This window comes from Bos indicus, chromosome X, assembly GCF_029378745.1.
Source record: "Bos indicus isolate NIAB-ARS_2022 breed Sahiwal x Tharparkar chromosome X, NIAB-ARS_B.indTharparkar_mat_pri_1.0, whole genome shotgun sequence".
NCBI classification, from domain to species: Eukaryota; Metazoa; Chordata; class Mammalia; order Artiodactyla; family Bovidae; genus Bos; species Bos indicus.
Window position 1 is genome coordinate 9,575,425 of NC_091789.1, and position 18,706 is coordinate 9,594,130.

General features: G+C 38.3%; 1 protein-coding gene across 5 annotated transcripts in view; it reads right to left on the reverse strand.

Annotated features, from left to right (window-relative positions):
- TENM1 (teneurin transmembrane protein 1) overlaps positions 1-18,099 on the reverse strand; it is a 909,292-nt gene extending 891,193 nt beyond the window's left edge. For 4 of the 5 annotated variants that reach the window (XM_070784169.1, XM_070784168.1, XM_070784167.1 and 1 more), the window contains exons 1-2: positions 16,967-18,099; positions 988-1,054 (exon numbers count right to left, since the gene is read on the reverse strand). The gene's annotated coding sequence lies outside the window, so the exon portion shown is untranslated. Of the gene's footprint in view, positions 1-987; positions 1,055-15,974; positions 16,395-16,966 lie in introns of those variants that run through there. The other variant, XM_070784166.1, reaches the window with a different exon arrangement.
- Between the last annotated feature and the right edge of the window lie 607 nt (positions 18,100-18,706).

The following is an 18,706-nucleotide window of genomic DNA, read 5'->3' on the forward strand; positions in this document are numbered from 1 at the left end:
TGTTCTTTAAAGAAAGCATGAAGTGATTCCAAAAATATCACAAATACAGATCATTCTTTTGATTTTTTTATATGTGGGGTGAGAATTAATATTTGAATCACGATGCATAGCACTGCCAGATACAGGTATTGAAGCAAAAAAGTCACTGCTTCCTATTTCGTACTTACTAAAAACTTAACATTTTAATAAGAATGAAGCCCATTCTTTTTAATAAGAATTAAGACGGAAATCTTTTAAGTAACCAAAGATTTGATTAATCTGAAAATCTCTCTCATCTTGCCACATTTTCTCACATATTCCATCTAACACAGGACGGCATATAGAAGCAATCACTTTTTCTCAATATTCCAGGTGAATTCTATCTATGTTGGCATATTTACCAAATGAAAAGTCACAATGACTTCTAACCAGTATGGATTCACAGATGGATAGATGAAAAGAAGGAAAGATGGAAGAGTAAATAAATTAATGCAATACTTATGACAATACAGACATTTTACTTTGAACTTTCCTAAAAAATTAAAACATTCATTTCAGGAGGCAACTATTTATTTTGTCATTAAAGCAGTATTATCTGTATGGAAATATTTTTGCCATTATTATGGAGAAAGACCATGTTTATTTGCAGTCAGCGGTAACTACTAAATGGTTTAGTATACATCCTCAAAGGCCACTGTTATTCCCTTGTACTCTGCAGATGCCCCCATTAGTTAAGGAGTCTCTTGGTTTTAGCAGTTGTGTGTGGAAAAGGTCACAGAATCATTCAAACACAGAGGGCAGCCTGTACATTTGGATTTGCAAAGACTCAAACAATTATGGACACAAGATTATCTATACAATAGCCAAATTTTAAGTTTAAAACAATGCATTTCGTTTACATAGTACTCAATAAATATAACATTATTAAGGTGGAACATTCTGTTCTTTTCACATCATATATGTGTGTGTTCAATTTCCAAAGTAAGTTTCAGTGTAGAATGTACATACCTTGATAGATCCAGAAGTTATGAGAATCGAAAAGGAGACAGCTGAATAAAGGTCACCCTTGTAATTCCTGTAAACAAATTAGGCCAAATTATCCTTCAAACATATGTACAAGCAGGTCCAAAGTAGTCCTTACATGAGGGAAAGGAGAGAGACGTGTAGGGTGGGGGTGGGAGTGGGCATGGGAGTTGTGAATAAAAGGCTTCATTTTGTAATTCACAAAGGATAAAGGGGTCAGTTTTTTAAAAGATCTGCTTGAAACACCAAATAATTATATTAACTATGCTTCTAATAATCTCTTAATTATGAATGAGTATACATGAAGGGCTATGGAATTCTCACCCACAAAGACTCTCCCAAATTAATACTATTTAATTTTCACTCAATATACCACTTATTTTGAGATGAAATACCCACAATTTCAAGATCTTTTCACCAATGTAGACAATTTATAACAATCACAATTTCTTATATTAAGATAGTCCTTTACAATCTACATAAAACTTTCATACACACATTTCATTTAATTCTCAGAACAACCTTGTTATAAGATTAGCAAAGTGAGGCCCGGAGAGGTGAAATTGCCTGCGTAAAGTCACATAATGTGGTAGGTGGCAGAGCCAGGACTAGCACCCGTGTCCCCTCACTTTGGTTTCCCAAGTTCCACACAACTTTCTTTATGCAAGTTATAAGATAGAGTATATGTCTCCATGTGCACACTTGTGAGCATGTGTGCTAAGTCATGTCTAACTCTGCAACCCTGTGGACTGTGTCACCTACTAGACTCCTCTGTCCATGGGATTTCCCAGCCAAGAATACTGGAGTGGGTTGCCATTTCCTTCTTCAGGGGATCTTCCCCACCCGGGACTGAACCTGCATCTCTTGTGTCTCCTGCATTGCAAGCAGATTCTTTACAACTAGCGCCATCTGGGAAGCCCACAAATGTGCACACTTGGTACTGGGGAATAGGGCAGGAAGTGTACCCTGTGATGAACCCCATTAATTTACTCCACTTGACAGACTTCTCCCTCTAATTGATGTAGGGCCTTGTATGAAGTCACATATATGTTTAACATAAGAACTGTATCTTTGTTTCAGCGTTTTATTTTGTGTTGGGTTATAGCCAATTAACAATGCTGTGATAGTTTCAGGTGGACAGTGAAGGGACTCAGCCACACATATACCTGTATCCATTCTCCCCCAAACTCCCCTCCCATCCAGGCTGCCATATAACATTGAGCAGAGTTCCCTGTGTTATATAGTAGGTCCTTGTGGTTATCCATTTTAAATATAGCACATGTCCATCTCAAACTCCTTAACTATCCAATCCTTAACTCCCCTCAGCAACCGTAAGTTCATTCTCTAAGTCTGTGAGTTTCTTTCTGTTCTGTAAGTTCATTTGTATCATTTCTTTTTAAATTTCACATATAAGGATGTCATATGATACTTCTCCTTCAGTAGTAATGTAAACTGGTACAGTATTTTTGGAGGGCAACTTGGCAATAGGTACCAAAAGCCTAAAAAATATGTACTCCCTTCAATCCATTTACTCCATGTTTATATATTTATAAGGCAATTATCAGAGATGTGTATACAAAGAAGTATATATAAGAATTTTTTCATGATTTTTTAATATAAATATTGGAAATTACCTAATGCCCAATAATCGGAGTTTGGTGAAATATATCAAGGAACAACTATATGTTTTACTAAGAAGCCATTAAATATGATATGAGAACTGTTAGGATATTAATTATCATTCCATATCATCTCTACCTATGGCTTTAATTTGCTGCTTTTAAATCATACTCTGGAAGAATTGAGGAAGAGGATAATTACATTTTTTTTTACATTTTTGATTGCTTTTTCAGCTGTGTCTCTGACTCTGTATCTTCATCTCTGTGTGTATACATATATAATATACTTTACTGACATAGACATATATTAATAATATATTGATAAATTAAAAAAACATATTATTTCTAATTTTTCTAAAATGAACTTATATCACCCATATAATAAAAAGCTATATGTTTTAAATCCTTCAAAAATCCATTTTAGAAAATGCATTGTGGTAAATTAAAGCAAAAAAAAGAGGAAAATATTAACATTTTAGTACTTTATGATTGGCACTTCATTAACCTGATGGCCCCAATTTATCAATTAAGTAATTCCCAAACCCATCTTTTTTAATATTTGAGGCAAAAGTCTCAGTAATAAGGGCAAACAACTTAAATTTTCTACACAGTAAATCAAGACAGAAGACAATATCTAAAAGCAATTTTTTAAAAAAATGTAGGTCAATAACATCATTGTCACCTTTGACAAAGATCACCAAGGTGACCTTGCAATGATAATAGAGTATAATATTATTAGTAATGATCTCCATATCCAATACACTATATATATAAATCATTTGTAATAGACTAGAGTGTTGCTCTTGATTGGCTGCAGTCTAATTGCCCAATGTGCATTTTTCATCACTGTTCATGTTGCTCAAAAAAGACATGCTTCTGCTCAAGTGTTCATGTAGTTCCATAATAGTGCAAAGTTAGAATCTTTTAAGGAAAGACATTTCACAAAGTACTTAGATCTAGACTACAAAAAGTATTTCTGGCTCTTCTGCCACATATACCAGAGCCAGTCTGTAGAAATTGGCTTCATACTCATCAGGCTGATTCTGCAAGGCAGCTAGCAAAATTGCTTTAAAAATCGGACTGTCCTATATGCAGCATTTCGCCTGGGTGAGATACACAGAGGACTGGGAAGCAAGAGGGCTTTAAAATCAGATAGCTCTTCTCTGCTCACTTATTAATTGCCTTCTGACTGAGCCTTTACGAGCCTATCTTCCCCCTTATGATTAGCGAAGGCCAGTTCACACAATCTATGTAAGATACCCCAAGTCACTTGCCATCACTTACCAGTTCCCAACATGTACCACTTACCTTACCTTTTACCTCTTTGTTCGACTTAATAATTCATTACCACAAAAAAAAAAAAAAAAAAAAAAACTGCTGACTGTCTTAATACTGCATGAAGGCTAGCTACCCTTAGAGGGAAAAAAAAAAAAAAAAGAATGTTTGACAGGGCCATCACTGAACACAACCAGATGATGCATAACAGAGGCAAAAACAGCAGGAGCCACAAGTGTTAGAAATGCGTCTTACAGAACGATTGGTTTTGGAGGTAGGCTAGAGCCTATAAGAAGAGCACTAAATCCAAATCTGAAAAGCTCATTAAGAGATCATCTAACCTAAGCTTTCATTAGTGCCACTGCCTCTTGTTTGGGCCCACCTAGAGAATAATATTCTACATCCTTCAGTTCTCAGCTTCTTAAAATGAAACTACCATCTGAGATTGACTAAGGATATAAAATGCATAAATTGGAGGTGAGCAGAAGAAAGGTCTAAAAATCTGGTTCAAAAAAAAGGACTTCCCTGGTGGCTCAGCTGGTAAAGAATCCGCCTGCAATGCAGGAGAAGACCTGGGTTCAATCCCTGGGCTGGGAAGATCCCTTGTACTCATATGTATTAATTTGAACATGCTTATATGTGTATATGGCTAGATCTCTTTCTCAGATGCATTTAAAAAGTATAACCCCTACTCATTTAGAAAATGGGGCTTTTTAAATTTGTTTTTCAATAATTACTCAATTACAAACTATAACTAAAACACCAAAACACCTATATTAACACTATACTTTCAAAGGACTTTGGGATGCATATCAGTCACACATTATTATACTGATGAGAATATCTTTTACAATTGCTACACATGCTTTGAAAACCCTAATGCTTTTTTTCTAATGGGACATTTACTCAAAGCCCTTGTAGAAAATAATTGTGTTAATAACAGAGACAGTTTCCCCATTACAATGATCAGTGTTCTCAAACAATTAATGCTGCAGCACTCTGTATTGTCACTTTCTTCCTGGGGGCCAGGAGAACTTCTAGGTTTACATTATTGGCTTCAGCTTCTTTTTTTCTGGAAATATGGGAATCTCTAATGATGAGACCTGCCAAAACTTGTCAATGCTATTTTTCTTCTTTTCCATTAGAGGTGACTGTGGCTGAATAGCCAAGTAATCTATAGTCTAACTACACTTAATTGTTTTTACTACATGACATGAAGAAATATAGTGAGTAATCACTTCTGTTTTACATGAAGTGAATTGCTAGTGCTTTCCACAGCAATATGAAGAAGGCTTAACTTGCCTAATCTCCCTTGAACACCCTGTTTAAATCCTAACATGATAAACTCAACCCTCCTTGATTCTCCAGTGAATGAAGACTAGATTGGATCAGTGGATCTCAATTATTTTCCCTGGCTGTAGAACTCTTCAAAATAAAGCAGCCATACAAAAGTTGGCCCCAATTACAATTGGTATAGTCCTCAAGGACAATAGGTTTATTCTCATTATTTATTACCTAAACTTCACTTCTAATGTGGAAACACAATTTATATTTGTGTTTTTGCTTCCTCTTTGTTTCATAAACATATTTTTTTCTGTAATGAAAATTATATAGACTTATTTAGAAAATCTCAAAAATACAGAAAGGAAAAACATCACCTATTACCTACCTCCTCTAAACAGAGATAATTATTTGCGGTATTAATCTTTTTCCAGTCATTTTTTCCTTCTTACATATTGGGTATATATAACTGTGTATTCTGCTTCATTATTTGATAGTGTAACATTAAATATTCTCCTTTTATCATAAAATATTACACTGTCTAAACTTATCATAAATCACTTAGCAATTCCCTTGCTGAATATTTAAGTTTCTTCATTTTTTTCACTCTTACAAATAATGCTTGGTGAAAATCTTTGCCAAATAAAGCTTTTGCTGCTTTTCTACACTATTTCTTCAGGACAAATCCCGAGGTAGAACTACTGGGTCAAATGGTATGAGCATTTTTAAGGCTTTTGGCTGCAAGCTGCCAAATCCATACCAACTAACATTTCAGCATGTCCTTATTATTCATGCATTTATTCAACCAATTCCTATTAAACATCTACTATGTACCAGGCTCTGTGCTAGGTGACATGAATGCAAAACAGACACCAAGTCCATGCCCTCAGGGATCTTATATATTAGTAGATTTGATAAATATAAATAAACATACAGAGTGATACCAAATAGTGATGAGCAGTATGAGGGAAAAACAGAGGCAGATAAAGGCATAGAGAGGACTCATTACATAGGATGGCCATGGAATATCTCTATGATGAAGGAAAACTTGTTCAAAGTAAGAAAATTCATTTTGGGCAGAGGGAATAGCAAGTGCAAAGGCCCTGGGAGACAAAAGTGCATGGCATGTTTAAGGAACAGAATGGAAGGTAGGGTGGCTAGAATGTTATGAGCAAAATTTGGCGGGCAGAATAGAAGGATATGAAATCAGATATATAAAGATATATAAATATACTAAATATATATATACACTAATATATATACTAGATATATATATATATATATATATACACATATATATATATACATATACATACACACACTAATCCTGCAGGACTGTGTAGGACATGGTAAAGATTTGTAAAATTTTATTTTATGTGTGATAACAAGCCAGCCATCAGAGGGTAGAAAGTGGGGAAATCACAAGATCTTATTTATTTTTTCAAAGGATCAACCTAGTTGCTGTGTGGAAAACTATGTAGGGTCAAAAATGTATATAAGGGCATAAATTAGAAGGCTATTTCAGTAGTGTAGGTGAGAGACAGTGGCTTAGACTAAAATGAGAGGAAAATGATTCAAAGGATATGGCTTGAAGGTATAGTAATGTCAGGTGTGAAAAAAGAAGAATCAAGAAAACTCTGAAGTTTGGGACTTGAGCAATTACACCAAGTGTCATCTTACAAAACAAAACTCTTTGTATTTATTTTTTCTAATCTGCATTTATTTTGATTATTGGAGATTGAGCTTTTTTCATGCTTACTAGCCATTTGAATTTCCTTTACTGAATCAGTTTCCCAAGTCTTTGCTCAGATGGCACTTATAAAACCCTTTTCTCCCTAAGCTTTTATTTCATTATTTCCTGGTTCGCCTTCTACCTCTCTGACTTTATTCTTTCTTGACTTGTTCTCTCTTGAACGTTCCTCGTATTTCACCACCGTTTTAAGTTCAGTGTGTCTGGAGATTTCATCCTTACTTCTCTTCTTACTCTACATATACTCTCTAGGTGAACTCACCTTCCTATGATTTCAACTACTACATTGACTGATGACACACAAATCTTTTTCCAGACCTCATCTTCAGATCTGCAATTTCCATATGTGACAAATCATCTCTATCAGGAAGTCTAGATAGTGTCTCATATTAAGTAAGTTCAAACAACCTGATTATCCCCATCAAAACTGGCTTTTTCTTCTTCTATGTTCCCTGTATTGCTTAACAGCATTACACAATTTTCCAAGCCAAAAGCCTTAGTGTCATTTCTCCCTTTTCCTTAGCCTTTAAAGGTAATCGATTTCCATGTCCCAAATGCTGTTACCTTACAAATAATTTTCAAAAATTTCCCTCTCCTTTCCATCTTTGCTGTCCCTGCCATGGTTCACACCCTCATAATTGCAACACAGTCCCTTAATGTACTCTTCATGGACTTCAATCCATCCTTCATACTGGCTGCCATCTTTCTAAAACTCAAAGTTGGTGACCTGCCCCCCTCACTTTAAAGGCCCTCATCTAATTCAGTAGATTCTGCTACAGTGCAGTACACTATGTGATTTTGGATAAAAATCATAAAAACCACAATTCTCCAGGATTTTCTTTCCATGCAGGAAAATACTAACACTCTCAGTCATTCAACAAATATGTACTAAGCCTCCTCTGTGTGTCAGGCACACAGAAGGAAATAAGACATTATCCCTGACCTCTGTTCCCCAAACCCAGACAGGAAATAAAACAATATTCTATTTTCCTGGGTTAGTATTCCCCATTGCTAATTTAGACTTGTACCCTTTCACAATCCTTTAGCCATGTGGACTGTGGGTCTCTGTATTCTCTAAAAAAATTCTTCCCTATTATTTAAAAGTCAATTCAAATGTCTGTCTCCCCCATTATATGGTAAGTTTTTTTTTTTTTTAATATCTCTGTATTACTGGATAAACAGGCATTTACAAAGTTTTGATGAATGAATGACTGAACAGATGAAGTTTTTTCTTCATGAAGATGGTTTTATGAAGTATAACCAAAACTGTGTAATACTGAAATCTCCAGTAAAAAGAAGCCAGTCCATGAGACTTGGAGAGTCTATGGAAAACACTTGAGATTTCAAGACCTATTGTCCCAGAGCTCTGTGTAAACACTGATTCTTCTGCTTTCTTAACAACAAAGCAGTCCCAAGTATTTTGTTAAATGTCTAGGACCAGTGTTCCCTTCTTACTTAGTCTAGTGCTATTTTATATTTTCTTAAACATGTTTTATTCCATGATTAACAGAAATATATTGTTAAATTTTTCTCTATTCCATGTTAAATTACCCTTAAAATATTTCCCTTGCACTGAATTCTAATTGTTTATATTAAGATTACTTCACTTTCACAAGTTGTCCAATGTTTCATTAAGGCAATATCTCAAACAGAGGATAAGAACAAAACAAATGAAAAATATAGCACTCTTGTGTTAACACTTTATTGAAAATAAAAAAATAAATAAATGGTGTCACACCTAAAGGTTGACATTTTTTTAGAATAAACAAGAAAAATCAATCACAAGTGCACTAACATATAGAAACACGCACAGAGTAAATCTGTAACAAAAGGTACCAACCCAGAATATTAGTGTGCTATTTTAGCTCCTAAGATAATTGAAAGAATGTATGAGCCAAAAACAATATACAAATATCACATTATATTTATAATTTTTTAGTATATACTTAAAGAATAGGTCAGATTTAGAAGTAGAATAAAAAGATTAATCACTCCCAAAACTTTAGTGAATGTCCCAGAGTGTTTTTTCTCATAAATCTGTACCTACGACCTCAACTCTTGGAAACAGCTGAAAGAAAGAAGGAAAGGAGGGAGGAATAAATGAGAGTGATGTTATTGGCACTTAGAGGTACAAGAGTCTTCTCAAGTTAAAGTAATAGGTATCAACTGGCCAATCAACAGCACAACCTTCTCCCTTAGAAGTCACTAGATCTCATTAGTGAAATTAATACAAGGAGTTTCTTACTTGACTTGCACAGCAATTCTGTCAATGCTTCCCTATACTCCTTAAAGTTCTAAAGATATGAGTTACAGTCACAAAAATATATGCATTTCAAGCATGCAGCAAGCAAACAGGTGATGTACTTATATGTTTCTATAATGTACACTTAATTTTTAATAAATATAACTTTAGAAAAAATTCCATAAATACAAATATATTTGGGGGCTAGTTAATAGAGCTGGAGAACACACATCAATATCACTCAAATGTTTGCAATTAAGCAGAGCAGCTTTAAAAAAAGAAAATCATTAATGCTAAAGGGGGGTAATGCACAGCGTATACATTCAAAATGTTGATCAGAAACATTTTGTTGATAGCAATTGAGTTAGCTAGGAACATTTCAGGTTTAGAAAGCTTCCAGCCACTGTGTGGTTATAGTGTATTTATACAACTCTATATTTAAACACAGGTGGTAATTAGCAAGATTGAGACACCTTTAATAAGGCATCATCATAGGTGCAAAGGATGTGTAACATAAGATGAGTTCATTATCAATAACTTTCCTGAATTAATCATCTCTTAGGACATTTAATTTTAAATGTACCAGAAAAAAACCTGGATTATTGGGATAGGCCATCTGCGGTATCTTTTTTCTAATTTCTCTGAACTGAAGAATTTTCTTAAAATGTCTATCCACTGCTGGGACACAGGGATTGCAATATCTAATATACCAATTGTCCAGCTAATCTGGCACTTTCTCTTTGACTGGTGTCTCAACCACATAGAGGCATTAGAATTAACATTGGGTGCCACTGCCTTCTCCAATATAAACACTTAGAATCCACCAATTATACAAAACCTTGAAACGGGGAAATTTTCTCCTTGACCTTAGCTTGTGATCAGATTTTCCCCGAAGTATGCAAACTGATAGCAATGTACTTTTTATTTTGGCTGCTTTAAAAACTCTCATTCACACATGCATTTAAAAACACTAAGCTGTGATTCCAAATATTAAAATGAAACTGGATTTCCTTTGATAAAACCATATAGGGGTTCTACTTAAAGTCACACACATATACATGCACACACATATTAATACATATATTCATCAGCATTCTTAATATTTACAGTATCTTTCATCTAAATAGGAAAACTTTAATTTCTGGGCTTCCCAGGTGGCGCTAGTGGTAAATAACGCTCCTGCCAATGCAAGAGACTCAAGAGATACAGGTTCGAGCCCTAGGTCAGGAAGATTCCCCTGGAGAAGGAGATGGCAACCCACTCCAGTATTCTTGCCTGGAGAATTCCATGCACAGAGGAGCCTGCTGGACTACAGTCCATGGTGTCGCAAAGAGTCAGACATGATTGAAGCAACTTAGCATGCATGCATTAATTTCTAAAGGGAAACTGAGGTTGTTATCTTCATAACATCATTTAGATGAAGAGTTAAAATTAACTGATTATATATTTGGAACTATTCAGATGATTATTCTTTTTCACTATACACCCAAAAGTCAAGCTTCTGCTGAAAAGTTAGAGGAAATCAACATGACAAAGATATGACACAGATAGATACTAGGAAATCTACATGATCAATAATGATGATTGAAATTTTCATATTTTACTCAGATATTCTGGTAATTTTACTCAGACATGGCTCAAGTAACAAAAATAAACCAGTTATCAAAATATATGCAATTCAATACCCAACAACTGGATAATGATATCAAAAATACTCCTTAAAATGTAAAAATGAAAATCTTATTTTTCCTAAACTCTTAAATCACTACTTCATTCTATCTTCAATAATTCTATCTGAGACATCTGTATTTTGAAGTTCTAGTCACTTTGAAACAGAAAATTACCTGGTGACATATAAATATAGATATAGATTTATATCTCTTTTTTTTCTCACCAAAATCCTTTTTGAGAATTACTCTTTCTTAGCCATAATATAGAAATTGGTGTACAGCTACAAATTCAGGGGGGAAAATTTTATTTTATCAGAACCCATAGCTGATAATATTGCAAAAGGCTTAACATGGATTGCAATTCAGCTCGTATAGAGTTTGTGATCCCCAAATTCAATTTTGTTAGTCATAATCAGCCACAAAAATGTTACAAAAGAATATGAGAAACATTAAAAGACAATTTCCTCATTGTTGACTACTTATCAACTGACAACTTAGTCAATTAAAGTTAAAACAATCAGTATGCTTTATGGTGATGGGTAAAATGAGTGTTTTACAGATTTCAAATAAATGTATTCAAATCCATTTGGTCTCTGTAATAAAAAAAAGTGGGGCATAGATATTTTAATAAAATTGTTTTTATACTTGAAAAGGGAAAATAACGAACCTTACCGGAAAATTCAAGCATCGTTTATATTTAACTTTACTATGATCTCTAACTAGGCTTCTTAAAAGTCTACAAAATCATAATTTGACTGAACATATTTTTTCAATGCAATAGCTAATATAAAACTATTTTACAGCTGTGAAGTCCTCATAGAACAAAAAACTCTCTGTAGCATACACATAAATATCAATAGGAATGCACAAATCAAAGTTCTTTTTTCGTGACTAGTTTTAAAGAACTGCTTGATTAGGGACAAGTGGGGCTGCAGTAAGATCTTCAGGAAAATGACAGTGATGGCACTGATTTTTGTTCTGCTTAATTGTTTATTGCTCATAAATTCAATCCCCTAGCTTTTTATAGTTACTCTCAGGGACCAACAGGCTGGCATGAAATTAAATTAACAAGCAGGTTCCCATCCTGAATTAGTGACTCCCAGCTGTCTGTCCCGTCTAGTTTCCATGGCAGTGGAAGAATCGGTGAAAAGTGAGGTGCAGGAAATCGTAAGAAGCCAACATATCAAACTCTTTAAGTTGATTTCTTTAAACTGATGAATCAGTACCGGGGGTGGAGGTGGGGGAGATAGAATTGAAGTTAAAGTGTTTTATTTCCTGGCTTTTTGAAAAGGCCAGTGTGTTTCTGTTTTTATAACTGCTTTGTCACTGCATCTCCTTAAACATTTCATAGAAGGCTGTAGATTCAGGGTAGCATTTGGCTCATTATACGTGTTATAGTAACCCAAGAGTGTTTAAGGTACTCTATATGTATTTTAAAGGGTTTCACTTTATGTCTTTATTTTTTGACATAGGTATTAGGATTCATCAGCTTGTTAAATGACTCCAAAATATCCAGAGACCAAGTAAAAAATTCTCTCAACCAACCAGATGTTTGTTTGCATCACCTCAAACAGCTGGATGGTTGACGGAACTTTTCACTCACATATTTAGGTGTCACCTAGATACAGCCATAGAGACCTGTCATAAGTACCCAGGAAAAAAATATTAATCTTGGCACATATCTACCATAAACACAGATATGAAGGCTCTGAGTAAGAGCTTCTCAGGGCGTGATTCACTGATATAAAAAGAGATGATTTAACACATTTTCCTGTGTCCATTTTCCAATTCCCTTCTCCACTCCATTTTAAGTAGGTGGGAAAGGAGAACCCAATATTTCAGAATCATTACATCACATTGAAAACATCATCCAAGAGATAGTGGTTAGTTGGCATATATGCATGTTTCACCATATGCTATTGTTTACCTAAAGTGGAGGCCTGGACAGGAAGTAAAAGTCAGAATTTTTTTTAAGCTGTAAATTATCCAAGATTATACTTCCAGGTCTAGAAATGAGTCCCAAAGTTACATAAGAATTTAACAGGCTTTATTTATTAGACTCTAAATGATTATTTTTAAAGCATTAGTGATTCAACATCAACTGTAAAAATATTTACTATCTCCAATTAAAACTAGTTTGCTTTGATTATATATAGAAATGTTCACAGTACAATTCAGTACAAATATTGTTACAAAACAATTTTCAGTTTATGCCATCATACTCCAATTCACTCAGCCCTATTTTTCATGAGTTCCAAATGTAAGCAATTTCATTGGTCTTGCTAAATTGTACCACAGTACATCTAGCAGACTATAAAATCTCTATACATTATATAAATTGTCATTACAGGGTACCACATACGGTAGACACACATATGGTTGGACCATCAAGGTTGTTTGGAATAATTAAAAGCTGTGTGAAACCTTTTATAGCATTCACCTGCTCAAACTAAGCACAGTTCTAGCTGGTTCTATGTGATATTTACTTTCCTCAGTTCTTAAAAAAAATCAATGGAAAACAGAAAGGACAAGAAATTATATATTAAGCCAGGAATCAGAATGTTTTACCATCTAGGGAAAGGAAATGGAGTAATTTCAATTCAAAACAGTAATTTAATCTAATACTCAGAATCTACAGATGATTTAAAGCAGTTTTTGTACATGGAAACAGTTTTGAAAGCTGATTCCTTTTAATTTTTTATAATCAGCAGCTGTATTTCCAGTCATTGATATATTCTATTGATCACAATTGCTATTAATAGATACTATCCTTCACAATATTCTTTATCATTTAATCTGCCTGTAGTTGTGCTAGTAATCCAATTCAAACCATTCTTCCAAGTGGTAAACGAAGGGAATCTTCTTATATAAAAAAAAAAAAAAGCATGCATAGATTACTACTTTCAAGGGTAAATCTACATACAGGAGCTTAAAGAAACATATATAATATTAATAAAATTATCATACATGTTTCACATCTGATGCACGGCATTCTCATGAGATTGTTTCTAAAAGTGTGTGTGCATGATGTGTGTGTGTGCGTGAGAATGCTAGAATATGTGAATATTATAAGAAAATTTGCTTTCATTAATTAATCTTTGCATCAAGTATTCAAAGTACTGCTCTTCTTTTGACCTCAGGTCAGTAAGTAAGTAAGTAAATAGATAAATAAATCACTGGTTTGGGAAGCCTTAGGAAATTTATTAACCATAATCTATACCAAGTACTTGACAACAATACTGAAAACTGAAACTGATGGACTTTCAGGAAAAGAAAGCTTCAAGTAAAAATTACATGGATTCTAATTGCTATTTCTAACATAAAATGGAAAAAAAAAACTTTATGTTAATACTGAACCTTCTAACCATTTCCAAGTTTTAAGACTGTCATGGAAAATAAGCTTTCTGTTCTCAGAGGCACCATATCAAAAGAATACTTTGCAGTTTGACAATTTAAAATCGTATTGTACAGAATAAACTTGAATGTTGGACTGTTCTGTTTCAGCAAGAATCTTAGTATTAAAGGCATCAGAAAGGTATAATGACTATAAGGGAAACTATGATCATGTCAGCATTATTTACACAGATGACAGTGAAGTGAAACACCAAGACCTTTAGAGTATTTAGATTTCAAATTAGGCCTTTGAATGAGATAGTAGTTAATATACAATCTGATTTTACTTTTTAACACAGCTATTTATTTCAATATTTGGGATCTCACTTAATCTTAGAGCACAATGACTCCACAAAGCAGTCTTTCCTTCAGTTCCATTGTATACTTTGTCAAATGACATGACTATTCTTAATTCATAATGGGGACCTAGAACTAATGGTAAATACAAATTCATGGATTCAAAAAATACTCGGTTTGTACTATGTGTCTGGCATGGTTCTAGGGAATAGACTCTATTGGTTTTATTATACAAAGGTTAACCATTGTTCATTGAGCTGTTTTCCAGAAACACCTGTTTTTCAAAAACATTCTGGGGGACAATCTGAAAACTTTTAAATAACATTTAGAGCATGGATTCATTTTAGAAATTACCTGAATCCCTTTCCGAATGCATCTTGGGACTTTCTTTTATTATCATTAAAAGATTCCAACATTACTTTGACATACTTACACACTACCCTTTAAAAAAAACTTTTCAACAGTAAATTATTTAACACATCACACACACACACACATAAAACGTCTTATGAACTTGGACAAAAATGGCAAAATTAAGATTCTGCTTTTCCAGTTAACTATTTAAAGGGTCATACTAATGCCTTATGAAAATTCATTTTCCCCCCACGTTGCAGGTATTAGGAGCAGGGGGGTGGTAAGCAAGCAAGTAAATGCTGGGTAACCAGGGAGCAGAATGTAAGGCTGTGGATCTCCTTTTAATAATAAAGCCTTTCCTCCTTAGACTGTGCTTTCTTAGCAGTACAGGGGTGTCCTATGCTCCAAATCGGAAGTCTTCGGACTAAGAAGACAGACAAGGATATTTCAATCAAAAGATAAAGCAGACATTTGCAATGTTTTCCCCAAACAGGTTGAGAGTAGCGATTGATGCTCATAGTATAATGTACCTGGTTTGTTAATTATGATCACAGAACAACAGTCTAAAATTCAAAGAAGCTGTCTGTGACCCTTAGCGCAAACGCAATCAATTAAGTGCTAATCTAACAGTACCTAATAGGATCCACTGGGGTGTTTCGTTTCCTTTTTGTTTCTAAAACCGAGTGGCTACTAATTTCCCTACTATGACACTAGGAACTTCTTTTTGTATTTTTTCCGGGCACCTCAAATACTCCTCCGAATTAACATTCCAGGTAAATTAAAAAAAAAAAAAAGGAAAGTTCAGGACATCTCCCGACCAATTGCTTCATTTTGGAGACCTACCCATATTATCATATCGCCAGTAGCAGTGATGCAGATCCGCTAAGCCCCAAAGCTGCCGACGGCTAGCACGAGCTGCAAACCAGCCCCAGCCCCCGCCCCCGCCCCTACTCTCCCGGTGGCGAAATACATGTTGAGACGACATCTACGAGTGGAGTGAGATCGTCCGTCTCCGCAACTGTAAACAACCGACCGCACTGGGTTTGCTGAAATGTTTAAGTATACTCCTGACTGCAAACACATCCACTCACCAAGTTGCGCTGTCTCCCCTTCTCCACCTCCTAAAATTGAACGGGCAACCTGCCCGTTGTAGAGTAGAAAGTGAGGTTACATTTCCCCAGGTATGCCTAGAGGGTACCTGGCACTCCGCAAATGTGCTGTCCGCTGGTATATTGCCCGTACCACATCTCAGGATAAAATGCGAAAACACACAACCCGCGCAGCTGAGCGCGTGGTGAAAGCCAACACCGACGGCTCCCAGAGCACCGACTGCTGCGTAATGACTGTCTCTTGACAAAGATTGGAGTGTAGGAAGGACGCATTGGGTAGGGCCCCAGACGGTGTGGGTTAGAAGGAGGTCCTGGAGTTTCCCCCGGAACCTGGACTCCCCGAGTGTGGTTCAAAGAGAAATTCGAAAGCAAACAGGTACTCAAGTGCGTCCTAGACCCTAGGCATTTTCTCTTCAGAGAGACAGGAGCGGGACCCGAGTGGCCCAGCCCCTGGCGGACGCTCCAGGTGGGAAAATTGCTGGAGGAGAGGCGCCCCCTTGTCTCTTCTCGGACCGAGCCCGCCCCGTCCCCAACGTCCAGGTCCACTTGTTAGAGCGCCGGGGCTCTGCGCGCTAGCTGAGGCGAGCCCCACTCCGCCCCTCCTCCCCCCCGCCTTTCAGAACCGGAGGAGTTGGTTGGCAAAAGTGTCGCCTAAGAAGCCTAGTGAGCCCTCGAAGGGCAGCGCCCCCAGGGCCCGCTGAAAGCTTGAACTGCGGACAAGGCCGACCTCCCATATGCCCCGGGTGGTCCAGAGCCCTGAGCCGGGCGAAGACCTGGAGAAGAAGGAGCCGAGGTTCTGCCACCTCGAGCCGGGCTCTCCGAGCGGACGCTGCCCGCCACTCAGGGCCGGGAGCCGCCATCCGCCGCCTGCAGCCTCGGGGCGAAGTTAGCCGCGAGTCCTCGGGGTGGGAGGCGGGAGGGTAGGGGCCGCGAACCAAAGGGAAGGATGTGGGAGCCGGGAGCAACGCACCTACCTAGTCCAGGCGCAAGTTTCAGTGGCGTCCCCAGGTGCGGTCCCCCGCCCCCTCGCCAGGTGCTCAGCCCCGCCGGGCGCTGCCGGAGCCCGGGACCTCAGGCGTCTCAGCCGGTTCCTGCGGGAAACGACTGTAAATCCACATTACTGTTCGAGCTGCCGCTCGGGCCCCAGCATCGCTCTCCTCCGGTCCGTCGCGACGGTGCTCCGAGCCGGCAGCCGCCGGGGGCAGGTACCGAACCTGGCTACTACCGCGCCAGTGGACGATCGCTGCCCGGAGGGTGCTAGCGCCCGGGGTCGTATGTGGGTGCGAGAGTGTGTATACCCGTGTGTGTCCGTGAAAGAGAGTGTGCGTGTATGTGCGAGCAGAAGGGATGAGCTCAGCCCCCGGGGCACTCGGAGGTGAACTCCGGGCTAAGCCGGAGCCCGCCGCGCTCCCGGGTGCGGGGCGTCTGCACGGCTGATGGCTGTGCTGATGTTGCTGTGGCCGCCGCCGCCGCGCTCTAAGGCTGGTCGCGGTGGTGCAAAAAATGTTTCTCCGCTACTCGAGACCAAAAAACCTGCCCTGTCTACTGAGCATGCCCGGTTTGACAGTTCCACAGCCAAGGTTTTCTTTTTTTTTTTTTTTTCCTCTCCCTTTTCCACCAAGACTCCAGGTTTTAGCCGCAGCTGAGATGGGGTGGGGAGGAAGGGGGAGCTCCGGAGGAGGAGCAGAAGAGGAGGGCTGAGGGAGCAGGTAGCGGGCAAAGGAAAGGGAAATCAAAATGAGAAAGATCACGGTGTTAGAGGGTGGAGGGAGGGAAGGAGAAAGCTGGGGGTGGGGGAGCAAAGGAAGGAAATATGGATCAACAAAATTTAGATTTCGTACCACGATGAGTTCCCGGCCAGAGTACTCTCATGACCAGCTTCTATTTTCTCCAGAGGGTTAGGTGGGGTGGGAAGTGGGGTTCGGAGGAGTGTTTGTCATCCCCAAATCAACCTGGGATAGTGTTTTATAGTCAAGACATACACAAACGCACGCGCTGTTGCACATACCACACACACACACATATACAGAAGCGTGATCACGACCGCGATGTGTAAAGCCTGAGGACTGACTTAGAATGCAAAGTCTCTTGCCAGCATAACTTTAGCAAAAAAAAAAAAAAAAAAGAAAAAAGCGAGGTGGCGGGGAGAGAGAGAAATGTTTGGGTTCCTCCTTTCCCCCTCTACCCCGCCTTCTAGAAAAGCCCAGCCCGTGAGTGCGGTGCGAAAGAGACCCGCAAGCTTTCTTAGCGTCGGTCCCTGTGAGAGGACCTCTGACTGCCTCCCGCTGCCAGCGTGACCTCAGTGAGCGAAGGCCGGCCACACGCAGCCTCCTGGCGGCGCGTCGGGTCAGCGCTGACACTATTCCCCCCTCCCCCACCCCCGGAGCCGGGCTCTGCGCTCCAGCGGCTGCCCCGCCTGGTCGGCCAGCTCCCTGGGCTCCCCAACCGGCTCCGCCCCTCACCCAGGTTCGGTCCGTGCCCCAAGCCCTGGATCCCTCCTTTTCCACCCTCTTGAGCTTCCGCGAAAAAGCGGAAAAGCGGAATCTGCACGCTCAGAAACTCGCTTTGGGAGCCTAAGGAGTCCTACTGGGCATGCTCAGGACTTGGGGCGCCTCGCGTGGAGTAACTCTCCAGCCGCCAATATCTTCACGGCTGGGCCAGATGTGAGTCTGAAGTGGGAGACGTGGACCCCGGATCGGGGTTTGGCTCCGGTT